This window comes from Cryptomeria japonica, chromosome 7 (assembly GCF_030272615.1).
Source record: "Cryptomeria japonica chromosome 7, Sugi_1.0, whole genome shotgun sequence".
Lineage (NCBI taxonomy): Eukaryota > Viridiplantae > Streptophyta > Pinopsida > Cupressales > Cupressaceae > Cryptomeria > Cryptomeria japonica.
Window position 1 is genome coordinate 131,101,365 of NC_081411.1, and position 14,807 is coordinate 131,116,171.

The following is a 14,807-nucleotide window of genomic DNA, read 5'->3' on the forward strand; positions in this document are numbered from 1 at the left end:
CTCTCAATATTTTGAACAGGGAAGATAACTTCCTTGGTTGTGATATCACCCGTAAAGATCTCTGGTTGAATCTGGTATATCGAGTGGTTTGTAATGATTTTGATGGGTTCTAATTTCTGTTTGTCTATCTCAACGTTGGCTAATATTTTTATGTCAGAGGAAACCATGTAATTCTCCTCCATACCCTCAAATCCTCCTAAAAAATCCCCTAATTTTTTTAGGGTATGATTGTGGATCAATTCTATCGGCATTTTAGGGAGCCGAATCCATTTAGGCACCCTAAGCTTTTCAAAATCTTTGGGTGAGAAATTAGGTTTCCAATTAAAAAATTTGAAACAATAACCTTTAAAGAATATGTGATTATTCCTAAGTAAATGATTTTTAAGTTCACATGAATTACATTGAATAAACAGAAAATCATCTTCCAAACAAGTAATACTTATCTAGTTTTTCGTGGCAGTCTTCAACCAATGGAGGACATCAGAGGTCGACGCTCCAAATCCAAACCATTTGCCAAAGAGCCCAAGTTCATTGTAGCGATCCCACAATTCATCTGTATGTTCGTTGCTTATTATCACTATGTTATCCACTCTATTGCACAATGACTTCTGAGTGTTGTTTGAGCTTTGTTTAGGGTTATATCCTTCCTTGCACCAAGTTTGGACCATTGATTTTGAGCTTGTCGTGGTGGGTATTCTTAACCCCAATTTTATTCTATTAGCCCCTGATGCAACATCATTTCGGGCTTGAGAGAATCTCTCTGCATGGATGTGTGGTGAATATGAAACACTGCCATTGTTAGGGTAACATTTATCCAGAGAAGCCTTCGAGATGGTAAGAAATTCCTCTCTCTTTTGTGTTAAAGGATTTTCCTATTTTTTTAATGGTGCCCTAGGGTTCCATTGTGTCCTACTCCAAACCAGATTAGCTATCATAATTGAGGAAGATGCCAATTCACCTGTGTTTCTCTGGCTGGATGGGGACCCCTTGGAACCCTGACAACCCTTTTGCAAATATCATTAAGCTGTAAATTAATCAAATTTGCTCCTGTGGCGCATGATTGAGAGGCATTCAAAGCTACAAATCTGTTTGAGGTGCCCACAATATTTTTATGGACTTCTGTAAATTAATTTCACTTTTCCATTCACCATTATTCCTCCCCTACTTTCGAGGATGTTTCGAGGGTTTTGCAGAAATGAATCTGCTTTTCGCATATACATCTACTATTCGCATTTTCGTTTTTAGCTCCATGAAAAAATAAAATATATTATATATTATTATATACATATATATATATATATATATATAAATATTATATATAAATTATATATTATTATATACATATATATATATATTTTTGATCGATAACATATAGTAATATATTGCTTTGAAAGAAAAGTATTACAATTGAGGGGCAGAAAGACAATCTACAAAACCAAGGGGTCACGCCCCTACTACAAAAAACCCAAGCATCTACCTACTAAGACCCATAGTCACAAAAAGGGGTCGCTTACATATACAAAAAGGACCACACCACAAACCCCAGCAAGCCTAGCCTAACTACGAAACCATCCCAAAGCTTCCTCTCTTGAGAAATTGGGAATGCCCCTGCTGGAACCAGCCACCTGCTACTCACTCCCACCACCTAGCACCGTTCCAGGCCTTCCTCCACACAACGTCCCATGCTCCACCACCTTGGTTGGTTTCTTTGGGAGCTGATGCCGAACCAAAGGCCTCCCATTCTCGTCCAGGGGGGCCTCAAACCGAATGGGAGTCACCTTCCCACAGATGTTGAAACGTTCAGTTAGCCCCAACTGGCGAACAAAGTTCACAATCTCTGCCTAGCCATTTCTTGCATCCTCCACTTACGAAGCGACTGGCCGAGATGCAGACCAAACTACAAAAGGCTGCAACTCCCCAACATCCACACCAATCCTCCTGCTTGGGCCCTCCGCCATCCTCAACCCCACACCAATGACAGAACGAGCCACCACATCCTGCAAGCCTCCTGCCCATTTGGGTCGTAGAACTAGTGAAGAGATCCGCTGCACTTCCTTCTTCAACTTCCCCACCTGCAAGGCCAAAGTAGTAAATAGAGACGAGATGTCAAGATTTGTTCTGGGTCGCCAGTCCTGAGAAAGAAATTCCTCTCCCAACAGAAGCCTAATTGCCCTCCAGAAGACATCTCCGTCCACTCTAAAAACGTTCGAAAGCCTGACACTCGAAACTGGCCCTCGAAAAGTAGGGAATTGTCTGTCTGACTCCAATGAAAAATTCGCCTCCATTCTATCTCTCCGCTACACAGAAAACAACCCTGAGCACTTCGTCAAACACCAATTTTTCCCACAAAATGCTAGGAATCAACACACAAGGGACTTAAAGGCTGCCTCCATCTCTTGTCATGAAAGCTTCACACACTTTGCATTATTCCAACATCATCGCCAGTCACTCACTCCGCACACCTCCATCATCAACCAACACCTCAAGGCCACTTGCAACAAATTTGAAGAACACACACCACGAGGGACTTAAATTCCCACAGTGCTAAGGTTGCGAGTGGTCACAACAATTCAAACTTGGGTTCACTTTTCCAAATCCATCAACTCAAATCTTACTCAAGAAGACTACAATCTCTAAAGTCCTTAAACATGCTAAACAAATTTTCCAAGGAACCATTTGCTCCCATATTAGAAAGTTTGTCAGCTTCCAAATTAGCCTCCTTCAGGACATGGGTTATTTTAAAATCTTCAAAATTGTTCAGCAACAATTGCATCCTATGCACTTGCTTATCTAGAAACCACGCTTCCAATTGCCCTCGCGCAATCCCATTCACCACAACCTAAGAATCACTTTCTAAATGAAGTTTATTGACTCCCAATTTCCCAGCCATAAGGATTGCTTCCACCGTAGCTTGACATTTGGTAACAATGTTCGACCCATCCACCAATCGCTTGGCCGCAATGGCCAGAATGTTTCCATGATCATCTCGAGCAATCACCCCAACACCCGAGGGCCCTGGATTGCCCCTCGATGCTCCGTCAAAATTAATCTTAATCCACCCCTTCTCAGGTGGAGTCCACTCCGAGGTTGGATTTCCCTTACTCTGAAGATTAGCCCTCAGTAGCTCATTAACAGGCCATATATAAATATTATATATAATATATATATTACATATAAATTATATATTACATATAAATTATATATTATATGTATATACACATATTATATATACAATATCATATTATACACACTCCCAAAATTTAAACAAAAGTAGTGTGTACGTGCTTCTGTGCGGCCCTACCCCGACCTGTCCTAGCATTTCAGTTATTTTCATGTTGGACCTATTATTGATGCTTCATTTCTATGCATTATGGATATAGATTTTATATGATCCAGTGGTTGGATAACATTGATATGGTGTATGTCATTTATTTTGATTTGCATAACTTTATTATGATGTTAGAAATATGGATGCATGTCTAATGAATGATTAAAATTTATGATGATTATGATAATGTCATTTAGTGAATTGCTTTATGTGGATTTTATCAGACATATGGTAATTTGATTGTTATGATGGAAATCGTATGCAATGTCTGAATTGTATTTTTTTTATATGATAATATTATATGTGATTTTTGGAATTACTAATTTGCAAAGTGAGATGTGTAGGAAAATTATTCCATGTGACCATGGAAACTATTCGGAGAATCAAGCCTAGACCTATGTACGTTTGTGAAGCCAAGGGTTGTCTATTTGGAGAGACAACACCTCGTTTGTAAATGTGTTTTAATTTGTAAATGTTTATGCTTGGATGTGTGTTAATTTGGAAATTGTTTAATTTATAAATTCCAAAAAGGGACATTTGCCATGTGTATTTTAGTGATGTGTAATTGTTTTGTGGTGTCACTCGACACGTGTTGTAAAATGAGTTGGCAGTGACATGTCTCTTGTAGGGAAATTGTTTCAACCAATGTTTTTTTCAAATATCTTAGTGTGGTCCTAAATAAGTCTTGGATAGGGAGCCTTTGGAGTGGTCAACTCAAGTTTGACCCATAGGTAAACTTCAGGTGGGTTTTTGATGGGTCAAATTGACTCTTAGGGTTAGTTTAGGGGCTTTTCTAAAGGTCCTTATGGTATACCTTTGGGTAAGGGTCAATTTTAAGCATGTGACCACTCCCATGTGACTGTTTAGTCACCTCAAAAGTTGAGTCTTCCAAGATGGACGAAATTCAACTTTTGAGGATCTCACCTAGATTAGACAACCTTCCTTTCTTGTGTTAGTTTCTCTTCCCCACTCTCTCTTACCTTTTTCAGTTGCCAGTTTTAGTAAGCCTATAAGAGGTTGGGAAGACCAACCAATGTGAGCTCACACTCTATCCAAGAGGTTGGAAAGAGTGAGATGAGTCTTCTTAGGGAAGGGTTGGAGGCTTAGGATGGTAATCACCCACTCTCCATTTTCGGAGACATAGATCTTGAGAAGTTTGGAATTTTGGTATAGAAAATTTGGCTAAGTTTTGAGAAGGAAAAATTAGTGGATTGGGCAGCTCTCCTACAACTTCTTTTCATCCTTTTGGCAGATTTAAGGTTGGTTGTTTTACTAACTCATATATGTTTCTTTGTTTTTGAAAAGATTGTTTGTTGTAGTTGTTTTTCCATTGTTGTTTTCTTAGTATGTTTAGGAAGATGTTGAGTTCTTCCCTATGTTTTTTGTTGTTGAGGTTTTATGTTATTGTTTTGGGAGTTTTCAAGGCCAAAATCACCCTTGGGAGGGTAGAGTGGCCTTGGGTTGAAGGGCTGTTTGACAGCCTATGAGTGTAGAGGCTCTCTTTGGAAGATAGTGATTTACAAAGGGATTTTGGAACCCTTGTTGCATAGTGTTTTGTTTATGCAATGGGGGTCATAAGGGGAGTTTGTTGGCTTGTATGCCTTGGGGGACATAAGGAATTGTTGGGACAAGTTTAGAACTTGTGGATGTGTTTCTTAGTAGCCTTGCAATGACATTATGTTCTCCTACTTGCAGAATTCTCCTCTAGGTATTTGGTCCACCTTCACCCCACTTGAAAAGTCACATAAGTGATGTTGTTTATCCTTAGGTTGGGAGTGTGAATGTTGTGAGTTTTCTTGCTTGAATGTGTATTGTTTGAATGTATCTCGTTTAGTCTTGGTTCTCTTGGCTCGGGGGTGGCTTCTTGTAAGCCTAGGTTGGGAGGTGAGTCTCCATGGTCACAACTTCAAACTTTTTATTGCAGGTTTGCTTGGGAAAGGATTGGAAGAAAAAGCTTGAAGTTGGTACTATTTTTATTTGTAATAAGAAAATAAATGTATTTGGGAAGCCCTCTTTTAGTAGAAATGAGAGGCTAGGTTTTGTATCTACCTATTTGTAAAAGAAATTCCATGAAGTATTAAATGTATTTATTTGATTAAGTTTTACCATGAAGCAAGATGTATTTTTATTTGAAGTATATATTCTTACAAAGTGAAAAAAATGCATTGATGAAGTTATCCCTTTAATGATATATTTTTAGAAAAAGATTAAGCATGAAATTTATAGTTTGTTCTTATGGATATTTGAAAAGGAAATGAAATTATCTAAATGCTAGTAGTGCAATAATTTTTACTAAGAGGGAAGAAATATTCATTTCTGTTTATAGTTATTCTAAGAAAATTTAGAATGATATTATATTCCATTTCTAAGTGTTATAAAAACAAAAATGCAGAGTTATATGTCAATAAAGTAGTCACTTTAAATAGAAATAAAATATTTGCTTAACTCTATAGTTCAAATACAAAGGAAAAATAAATAGACTATTAGAGTGAATATTAGTATTGTATCACATCATGTTGTTTATGGATTTTATGATTTTTAGAAAAGTTATTTGGAGCTGTAAATAAAAATACTACTGACATATTTTCTATTCTGTAAAAGCATGTTTAGTAGAAAATATTATTAATCTAGTTATTGAATATTTTAAATCAAAGGAAAACTATAGGTTAATGGAAGGACATAAAAATTAATCTATTCTGTTTATTGAAAATAACCTGCTCTAAATAATGTAAATGCAGACTTAAACATGTATATATATATATTATTTTACAAGAGATAATGCCTACTATTTTAATATAAAACTAAGATGTTCTTTTTTATAAGAAAAAAAATTTAAAAAATAGACATCTATGCTGTTGTAAAGAAAAAAAAATGCTCATGTACACACACACACACCCACACACACACATACATATTTATTTGATACATTATATTTTGGAAATAAAATACTGTCATTTTTTTTAGATTTCTGGTTCTTACCAGAGTTATGTTTGCCCTCACAGTTAAAAATGTATACTTTATATATATATATATATATATATATATATATATATATATATATATATATATATATATATATATATATATATATATATATATATATATATATATATATATATATATATATAAACACACACACACACACACACACACATTTTTAAACATCTTAATGTTTTGTTTTAAACCCCCCAAAAAAAAATATAAAAAAAAATATGTTGGTAGACCGTGCCCTAGAGCCGAGCTCCCTGTGTGTGTGCCCACAGGGCGGCTTGAGCCCCTCTATGGGCCGCGACCCATAGGGACGACCTCGACCACCACTGTGGGTCATGCCCTACATGGCGCCCGTGACACCACTGCGGGCCGCGACCCACAGGGGCGGTCTTGGTCGCCATTGTGGGCTGCGACCCACATGGCGCCCACGACACCACTGTGGGCTGTGACCCCCAGTGGTGGCCTCGACCATCATTGCGGGTTGCGACCCACATGGCGCCCATGACACCACTGTGGGCCGTGACCCCCAGTGGTGGCCTCGACTGTCACTGTGGGCTGCGACCCACATGGCGCCCGCGGCACCACTGTGGGCCACGACCCCCAGTGGTGGCCTCGGTCGCCACTGTGGGTGGCCACTCACAGCGGCTGCCAGTCCAAACCCCCACGACTCATCTTCTTCGGTCTCTTTGACCTGGTTCTCCCTCTTTCACCTGCACACACACATAAAAAAAAAAGAGAGAATGGAGAACAAGCAGCCCTAACCCAATTTCGGGTTAGGGTTAGCTTGATAAGAATAAAAGATAAAAAGAGAGAAAAAAGTTAGTATAAAAGAATAAATCAACCCTAGTTAGGATTCAGATTAAAATATTAATATAATTAAAATGAGGGGGAAATTCCTTTTGAAATTTGAAAAAAAAATTACCCTCATTTGTCTATAGTAGTCAATATGTAGAAACACATAACTTCTAATATTTGACTAGAGGAAAGTTAGTTCTTAATTTAGACTTTATTTAGGAGAATGTGTGTAAGTACACACACACACACACACACACACACACACACACACTAGATTACATATTTAATTAAATATGGTTGTTTGGGTTAAAATTCTTTTGAAGATTTTATTAAATGTATAATGTAAAATTTTAACCTAGGAGGTCATTGTTGGCTAGATATTTAATAGTTGAAATTTAAATATATGGGGATTTAAAATTCGACTTTAATATAAAATGAATTTATTATTCTAATATTATATTTGAATTAGTTAACTCTATTTGTTTTAATTTAAAAGCGTAATCGTGTATGTTCAATTAATTATTTTTAATATCAGTTAACATTATTTTTATTTAGTCTTGAGTATTTTAAATACTATTGAGATAATTAATATCTCTCGATCCCTGTTGGAGAATTTTAATTAGGGGAAATTAATTAATTAAGTTGTGACGACCCTTTTTAGGGAATAATTAGTCTACTCTAAATGTTGACGCTATAATGATGGAGTTGATTAAATCAACTTTAGGAAACCATTCTATTTAATCCCGAGTTAACGTTTAGTTAAACAAAACTTATTTATCTCATTTTAAACATTAGAGTGTTTAGTATTTTTATGTTGTTTTAAAAAAAGTTGTTGTTCCGTTTTTACCCAAAAGTTTGGGCATGACAACTTCTTACACCATAAGTACCTCGTACGCGCTTTTTATACCATAGGTACCCCGTACGCGCTTTTGACTATTTAGGCTTCTAAATAAGCTTGGATGACAAAGCTACGGTTTGGAAGTTTGATTTCCCTCCATTTCCCTCCTTTTTGATGTGTTTTATTTTATCAACTTGGTTTCTTGACTTTGTCAGCATCAGGTTTACACTTCATCAAGTGGGCATTTTAAAAATTGCCACCATATTTTCACCCATCTTTTGCTTTCTAACCATATAGTTTTTTAAAAATTTGAACAACAATAACATATTATTATTGAATTTCTTTTACCAGTGTCTCCATAGTTCTCACAAACATACGTGCACCATTTTTTTAATAACTTTTGATATACTTATCCAAATTTAAAAAACTTTATATTTTTTATTTATTTTTGATCGATAATTGGTCGAAGCTTGAATAGATTTTGACTGGAGCTATGAACCAGTGGGGATACAGTAGGGGGCCCCATCCCCATTACATATCTTTGAATTATTATTATTATTGTTATTATGTTTGATTAGATTGACCCCAAGACCTTCCCCATCATATGGAAGGCCAAGAGTCACAACTTAGAATTCCACTTCAGATGTCCCTATTGGGAATTGAACTTGGGTCTCCATAGTGAGAACCCAGTGTTTTAACCAGTTAAGCTCAACCCTGTGGACGAAAAAAAAAACTTTATATATTATTGTAGTGCACTTGATTCTTTACAATTAAAAAAAAAATTATATTTTCAATTTTTTTAGTGCAACTTATGCTTCGCGCACGAACAGGTACCTAATTTTCAATATGTGCTCGATTGGAAAAATCATAAAAAAAAAATACTCTACAAAAAATTACAAAAAAATACACATCTTCTAGTGCTCACTCTTAACTATCTTTATGCCAAATGATTTATCAAAATACTTAATCTAACTATGACTTTTTTGATGCGTACGTCAGACACTATGTTATGTTTTTTTGAAAAAATCAGGGTCTATTTTTGTGCGTGAAGGATTTGACCCCCTTAATCTTATCCAATTTTGAAAAAGTTTAGTAGTTTGGAAACTAGATTCAAAGTACTAGAATATTTGTTCTTTGATTATCTTCATATCTTGAGTGGATGACTTTCAAATTTTGCCTCCAAGTTCAAGTTCACTTGATTTAAAAAAAAAAATGTCCACTTATACCCCCCTTTTTACCACCATCTTTGTGCACTTACCCCCAAATTCTATAGCTTATTGGGATCATTTGGGTGACCACTTCTTTCAAAGATTCTCTGACAAGGTTGATAGGTCATCCTTGATGCATCAATTGATATGGCGGATATGGCGTTCGTCTTTTATCTGAAAGCCTTCAACTCTGATATATCTGTGATGATTCAATCTCTAGGAGGCAATACCCTCCCACAAGCGTTTGATTTGGCAATCCAAGTAGAAAATAATCTAATCGATGTCAGGAAGCTTGCGCCACAACCACTCATGTTGGTCTTTCTTGAGCTATCAAGTCAGGGCCTTGAACCAGTCGTGCCTGACACATTTGCTCCCCAATCTATGTATGTATACCCCAGATCCCAACAAGCACATCCATCTCCACCATCATCTTTGACTACGAAGGTCAACGATATGAAAAATTTGTTGAAAACTTTCTTGAATGAAATCGTCACCTGAAAAGGTCCCAAATCCCACCTGCTAGACCCCCTTTCCAACAAAATTTCCAAGGGAATAGACCTTCATATCAGCAAAACCAATATGCAAATAACCGAACTTCCCCAAGTAAGCCGAATGGCCAGATAGTTCTGATACCCAATCCTTTGCAGACCGTTTACCCTAACGCCAGTAAAGAGTTGACAGTGGGACAAAATAATCTAGCAGATGATATAAATTCTTGGTGTTTTCCATGTAACAATGCCCATGCCCCAAGAAATTATCCAAGAGGCAATTTACAACAAAAAATTGTAGATCAACGGAACCTGGGCGTGGCTTCAGATGATTTGGTTTATGCATCGTCTAGTATGGACAATGTGTCTCTCATTGCCCAGATGCAATGTATGTCAATGGAGCAGGAAGCCGAGATAGCTCTGGACCATGCACTATTATCTTGGATAGAGGACAAAGACATCATGCTCACAAATGGCACATCCACATCAAGCTCGGGGGCTCCTCAAGTGCAATCAGATTACAACCTTCGACCAAAAAGGCACTTCACAGGGGAGAATATAAGCATGCAGGGGAGATTTACCATAGATAAAGCTCCCGAACAACCCGCAGTCGCTACCACATACCCGAGAAAGGAATTTATCCCTTACAAGCTGAGAGAGACAAAGACGTTGGTGTGGTCAGTGTTGGATGTGGTGGAGCAGCTAAAGAAAGCTTCAGCCAACGTGTCCTTATGGGATCTCCTTAGTATCCCAAAGAAAAAGAATCAGTTGAAAGAAGTTGTGTCTGAGGTGGGGAAAACTACAGGTGGAAATGCTACTAATTCTCCGTGGGTCAACGAAGAAAAAATTCAGCCCCCCACGGATAGATTGCGCTCACTAACTGTGTTGACAAATGGGGCCATACCTCCTAAATCCCAAGTGGAAGGTAAGCCTAAATCGAATCCTTTCTATTTAACCCTCTTAGTAAGAGATAAGCTTTTACACAATTCTATGATAGATTTTGGTGCCAGCACCACCGTCATGCCTAAGCAAATTGATGAGGTTTTGAATATCAAATATGAGCCTTTAAATAGGGGTGTCATGCAACTAGAAGGGAATAAGGTCCAGACCATGGGTCTTATCAAAAGCCTTCGGCTGATGTTGTTCGCGTGTCCTAGCGTCACCATGCCTCAAGAAGTAGTAGTTATTGACATCCCGCCTATTTTTGGCCTTTGCCTTTCTCGAGACTTCATTGCCAAAATAGGAGGTTACCTATCCCTAGTTTGGTCTCACCTTATCCTTTGAACCCAACGTGGTGCTAAACTCAAAATTCTTTCAGAATCCCTTCACACCAAGCACATAGTAGATCAGACCATGCTCAATTTTGAGCCAACTCGTACCTCCATCTCCAATGAAGAAAGGAAAATGATAGAACTTTTTGAGGATGAGGAGGTGATTGGGAATATTCCACCAAAGCAGGAGGTTTTTCTCAATGAATTCATAAATTCTGATCCATACTCCAACTATCATGCCACAGGTCATGGTACTTACTGTATTTTTGATGAAGATCAAGTCATCCCAAACTAACTAAAGAACCGTTGACCAAAGAAGAGTTGTCTTCTGTGCTCTGGACCTTACACTTTGATGGCGCAAGATGCAAAGTAGGTTTAGGAGCTGGGATTTGCCTTCACCTTTGGGTGAACATATTCTGAAGTCTTTTCACCTATAATTTGCTTTCTCCAACAATGAAGTAGAATATGAAGGATTGATCCAAGGCTTAAGCTTGGCAGAAAGGATGGGTATAAAGCAATTGAAATTTTTTGGCGATTATGAGCTGATCGTACACTAGGTCAGAGGAATCTTTAACACCAAACACATTTGTATGAGATCCTACCACCACAGGACATGGGATCTAATCGAAAGTTTTGATGCTTTCAACATCCAAAGGATTCCTTGAAAGACAAATGCATCTACTGATCGAATGGCTACTATTGGATCACAATTTGATCTTGCTGTGGACTTGCTCGGCAATCCCCAGGCGGTCTGTGTGATCGTTCGACCAGCTATTCCTGACAATGACATCCACTGGCAAGTTTTTGAAAGCAACGAGAAAATCGCTTTGTTCATTCAAAACTCAAGAGATTTTACCGATCAATTGCAACCCAAGGCAAAGGAAGCTTACAGGGATCAAATCATGCAATTGAAATCCAACAAGCTCCCAAATGGATTGATCACCCTAGAAATTTGTTTGACAATGATGATGCCAAAAATGACAGGCAAAAACTTATGGCTGATAAGGGTGACTATGTTGAAATGTCAGTAGGGAACGAGAGAATACTCAAGGTTGGAAAGGAAGTTCCCTTGGAAGATCGAGAGAGACTGGCTCGATATTATGATGAATATGTAGGCATGCTAGCATGGTCATATGAAGATTTGAAAGGGTATAATTCTAGCAACATTCAACACACCATTGAGCTCATTGATAGGGCCAAGCCGGTCTGGTAGAAGCAGAGACCCGTCAATTCAAAAATTGAGCTCCTTATGGCTCAGGAATTGAAGAAGCTGATAGAATCAAAGATCGTCTACCCTATCAAGCATAGTACATGGGTATCTAATTTGGTGCTAGTCAGGAAAAAGAATAGAGATATCCGACTTTGTGTTGATTTTCGTGACCTGAACCAAGCATCTCTAAAAGACCATTATCCTTTGCCACCAATAGAACAATCATTAAGCATGGTAGTAGGGTCAGAGATGTTCTCAATGTTGGATGGTTTATCAAGTTACAACCAAGTATTGGTGAAGCCAGAAGATCAACATAAGACAACCTTCACAACCAAATGGGGAACATTCGCTTATCAGAAAATGTCATTTGGGTTGTCAAATGCTGGTGCAAATTTTCAAAGAGCTATGGATCTGGCTTTCAAGGAGCTCATTAACAAAATCATCCTCATATATTTGGATGACTTTACCGTGTTTTCAAAACACAAAGAAGATCACTTCGATTATCTTGAGCTAGTGTTCCAGAAGTGTCTAGAGTTTGGCATCTCCTTGAACCCAAAGAAATGCATCTTTAGGGTCCTACAAGGAAAATTGCTAGGGCACGTAGTATCAAAGGAAGGAGTCTCTATCGATCCTGATCGAGTGAAGACAATAAAGGAGCTTTCTCTTCCTGTCAACAAAAAGGGCGTCTAGTCCTTCCTAGGTAAGGTTAACTTTGTTAGCCGCTTTATCTCAGACTTTGCTAGGATGGTGAGGCCTATCACTTTAATGCTTAAAGAGGAAACACATTCTAAATGGGCTCCTGAAGCTAAAGAATCTTTCAAGAAGATCGAAGATGCCATCTCTTTAGCCCCTGTGCTATCCAATCCTGATATGTCTAAAGATTTTATAATGTATGTTTTCTCTAGCCATTATAGCATTGCTGTGGTTCTAACCGAGAAAGATGCAGACAAAAAAGGTGAACACCCCATAGCTTTCCATTTCAAAACTTTGAAGGAATATGAGGCTAAGTACAATTTTATTGAAAATCAAGCTTCGGCCATCATCAAAGGCCTAAAAAAGTTTAGGCATTTCATCACCTGTAATAAGACTACTATCCCTTTAGTTAGATAATATATCATGGAAGGTGACATTACAGAGAAGAGGGCAAACTAGATTACCAAAATCCTGGAATATGACATTGATGTCAGACCCATCAAGGTAATCCATGCCAAAGGTTTGTGTGAGTACATATCCCAAGAGCTTTAACCCCAAGAAGCCGAGGTTGCTATAGGGGAAGTTGTAATGGTCACCTCCGAACCAACAACAGCGTGTTGGATGGAGACTCAAAAGCATTTTATGAAGACTGGGATTTTTCCTGAAGGCCTCCCTCCCAAAAAGAGGAGATTTTATAGGATGCAAAACAATAGCTTCCTCCTGGTGGATGGAATAATTTTTAAGAGAAATTTCGATGGAATCTTTCTCCTTTGCGTGAACTAGGGCCAAGCTAGTAAGGTTCTACATGAATTTCATTATGGTTCATCAAGAGGCCACTTTTTCAGCACAAACTACCATCATTAAGATCACTCGCCCTGGGTACTTCTGGCCCTCTATGTTTAAAGATGTGCACACCCTAGTAAGAGAGTGCAACAAATGCCAGTACTACAATGGCAGGTGCAGAAAGGGGACAATGCCGCTCAGACCCATAATGGTGGAAAAACCCTTTGCTTAGTGGGGTCTCGACTTCATAGGGATGATCAACCCCCCAAGCTCAGCTGGACACAAGTGGATCTTAACTGCGACTGACTACTTCACTAGATAGTCTAAGGCTATCCCCCATTAGTGTGTTGATATGGTCTACCAAAGACCATAATATTGGATAATGCATGAGCATCCATAGGCTCACGAGTCACCCAGTTCGCTCTCAGTAGAGGTATCTACCTGAAGACCTCCTCAAACTAATACCCACAGGGAAATGGCCTAGCTGAGTCCACTAACAAGAATCTCATAAGGCTCATTAAAAAGAAGGGCTCTGAGCACAAAAGGGAGTGGCATCACTACTTGAGGAGTGCATTATGGGTAGAACAGATAACACCCAAACAAGTCCTAAAGAATTCTCCATACAAGCTGGTCTACGACAAAGATGCATTATTCCTCATGCCTCCGGAAATCCCCACCTTACAATTACTCAAATCTATCGAGGTGGCAGAAAATGGTCCCATGGAGGTGAGAATAGCAGAAATTATGGAATTAGGGGAGGCAAGGGAAGCAACATCTTCGTCCCTTCAAAATCGTCAACAAACCATCAAGAGGTGGTTTGAAAATAAGAAAAGTTTTGACTCGGGTTTCAAACAAGGTGACCTGGTTTTGAAATACAATGAGAGGGCAGCCAAGCCCAGTCAGCATACCAAATTTGTGGTTTATGGGAGGGACCCTTCCACATTATAAATTGCAAAGGTTTCATTGCTTTTGATCTCGAAGACATGCAGGGAGATCCTCTCAAGATCCTGGTCAACGGGTTCCAACTTAAACCTTTTCACTAGCAGCTTTTTCCTAATGTAGATAATGTAAATAGGGTTTTTTTTCGTGTGCCTTATTTATCTAATTATGTTTCTTCATGCATTCCTGAAGCAAAAATGAATCACAAGATACACTTTGATCAAACAAAAAGAAATCATTATATTATAGGCATCTTGTTACAA